At 46.8% G+C, this 3,196-nt stretch overlaps 1 pseudogene; it reads left to right on the plus strand.

Moving 5' to 3' along the window:
- LOC115133815 (thioredoxin reductase 1, cytoplasmic-like) lies at positions 1-3,196 on the plus strand (annotated as a pseudogene).

Below are 3,196 nucleotides of genomic sequence, written 5' to 3' on the forward strand. Positions count from 1 at the left end.
GGTGAAATGGTGGAGGTGGTACAACAACATGTGAAGTCTTTGAGCTTCGAGCTGAGGAGGGAGCTGAGGGACAGTGACGTCACCTACCTGAACGCCCTTGGAGAGATACTGGTGCCACACATTGTACAGGTCAGCATGGGGGAGGGGCTTCTGGACAGGTGAGAATAATGGGAGTAGAAGGAGGTCTGGACAGTTGAACAGGGTGGTGGTTGGTGTTGTGTATAGCTAAGCATGAGGAAGCAGTTTGGATAGGGGACTTCAAGCAAGGATTCTCTGTGTTTCCTCATGGGATTTCGATAGTAACGGCTCTGGTCAGTGGTGCCATGTCACTCTGTGGCTGTTATCCAATCAGGCAACAGATGTCAACGTGAGGAGGACCTATCACACAGCCAGCAGAGACACTCCGTCATTGCCGTGGGGGACAGGAAACAATACCTGATCATACCTGGAGACAGAGAGCACTGCATCACCAGGTTAGCATGCACACAAACACACACACACACACACACACACACACACACACACACCACAAACATAGAAGGAACATCTCTACCAACGGTCCTCTCACTCTCTTCCCCAGTGATGACTTGTTCTCTCTGTCCCCACTCCCCTGGGCGGACCCTGGTTGTGGGGGGATCCAGTGAGGGACTGGAGTGTGCTGGCTTCCTGTCTGGTCTGGGGTTAGAGGTCACCGTCCTGGTGCGGTCACACCTGGTACCTGGGTTCGACCACAAAAGTGTGCAGAAAATCGAGAACCACATGCTGGTCCACGGGGTCAAGTTCCTCCATCACACTTACTAAGGTACAGTGGCTGGAGTTGAAGTGTTATGGTGTCAAATATTGAGGAATTGCAAATAATGTAGTGTTTGTATATATATATCTGTTAGGTTGAGCAGATTGAAGCAGGCAGTCTCAAAGTGACTGCTGTCTCCACTGATTGGAGGGAGACTTTAATATGCTGGGGTTTTACATCTACATTTTTAACATTTAGCAGACAGTAGTAGACTTACAGTAGTGAGTGCATATATTTTTTGTACTGGGCACCCGTTGGGAAATCGAACCCACAACCCTTGCGTTGCAAGCGCCATGCGCTACCAACTGAGCCACACAGTCGCTAACTTGACACACTATTAGTTTTGCATTATAACAAGCCAGTTTTAATAACATTATATGTGTGTTAGCAGGTACTGCTGGCTGTAGGAAGAGACACCTGTACCAGTGACATTGGTCTTGACCGTGTTGGGGTTAAATACAATCAGGAGTGACTACAATGTGACCATCCTGCTTTTTACACTTCTTTCTGTTTGTTTGGATGACAAATTAATATGTGTGTGTGCATTTATGGCTCCATCCAGCAGGACTGGCAAGATCTCTGTGAATGAGAAGGAGCAGAGCAGTGTGGGATATGTGAATGCAATGGGGGCGGTACAGGAGGGTCGTTCATTGACCACAGCCCTCTCCATGCAGGCAGGACGACTCCTGGCCCGCAGGCTCTACGGAGGGCACAGTACAACGGTACGGAGACAGGGACTGGGGTTAAGACTAGGATTACATTGAGATGAAGGTTTTTCTTACCTATAGGTTCATTAAGGGACTGGTGTGACAGTTAGTGTGTGTATGTGTGTTCTCCCCACGGTGATGTTCCCTCCCATGGAGTACTATTCTACCTGTGGGCTGTCAGAGGAGAACGCCATTCTCACGTTTGGAGAGGACAATGTGGAGGTACACATGCGCACACACACAACATACGACACACACGCAGTAGTTATGCATTCTATGTCTGATGTCCTTTATTATTTCTTATTGTTGTTTGCACTGTCAAGAAAGAACCTGCAAGAAAGCATTTCATTGGACGATAGCATGCGTAACCAACCCGTACAGTGTGTGAGTATGTGTGTGTTCTGTCACCTCCACAGGAGCATGTGGTAGATCTCCATGTGATGGGGCCCAGCGCAGGGGAGGTGTTCCAGGGCTTTGCTGTGGCTCTGAGGTGTGGTCTGATCAAACAGCAGCTGGACACCCCCGTGAGACTCCACCCTGTTTGTGCCCAGGTCAGTACGCCAGTTTCTTTACCTCTCCATTGCAATAACGAATGTATGGTGAACAATCTGGCACAAAATGGCCGCCGTACATTATCAAAAGACCAGCGGTCCCAGATCAACTGTCTCTGATGGTTTGCTTGCTGCTAATGCTCCCTGTGTGAATTATTCATAGACTTACATTACAAACCACATCACACACAGTCCATTTCCTATAAACTAATACAGGATGGAGCCCTCAGCCCAATGTTCTGCTGGGCTGCTTTTCACTCTCCTGACACTTTGAAAACTTTCTTGAGACTTCAATAAACAGTTTAGTGGAGTTTGTAGAAAACTTTAGTTTCCAACTGAGCAGGGAAGATGGGGTTTGAGAAGTGTGATATGGCACATTAATGGCACACAGAGGTTTTATAACAGTAGTGCTGGGTGGGGTGGGTTTTTGTTTGGAAACTGTCTGAACTTTGCACACACACGTTTTCTTTCTCTTGAAAGGATGTTGAGTCTGTGTTGTTAAATAGTTATTAATTGTGTGTCTCTCCCTCAGGTGTTGACCAACCTGACAATAACTCAGCGTGCCACTGATGCCATGATGATCAGAGGGAACTCCTGACGTTAGCCCCCTGCTGTCAATCACGGTTGCCTGTCAGAACATCCTCATTGTTGAGTGACGGGCAGCAGGGCAGCTATCAACCGTCCAATGACATCTGAGTCCGGAGCCTGGTTGACAGGTGGGCGGGGACTGACACTGCTGCTGCTGGCCCTAGACACTAGGGTCACTTCCTGTTTACATGTTTTTTTTCTTCTCTTTTAAACTCTTTCTTTTGCCATATTAATGAACCAAACTTTGATATTAACTTGCGGAGGCACCTCTGACACCTTTCAGCTGTGAACTCTGCAGCCCATATGAATACTCATTAGTCTGTGATTGTACTGACTTTTAAGCAGTCAGTGATTGTACTGACAGTTTAATGGCTGCTGAGTAGCGATAAAGCCCTGTTTGAGCATTTAAATACTGTAGAAACACAGTTCATGCTTTTATGCAGGGTTCTGTACCTATGGACTGAAGGGATTTAAGTGCCGTAATGTAATGAACAGATCGAGATTAAAGTATTATCAGAGTTAAGAAATATGAATTAATAAAATGCTCTTACTTTTAA

Source organism: Oncorhynchus nerka, linkage group LG8 (assembly GCF_034236695.1).
Source record: "Oncorhynchus nerka isolate Pitt River linkage group LG8, Oner_Uvic_2.0, whole genome shotgun sequence".
Taxonomy (NCBI): Eukaryota; Metazoa; Chordata; class Actinopteri; order Salmoniformes; family Salmonidae; genus Oncorhynchus; species Oncorhynchus nerka.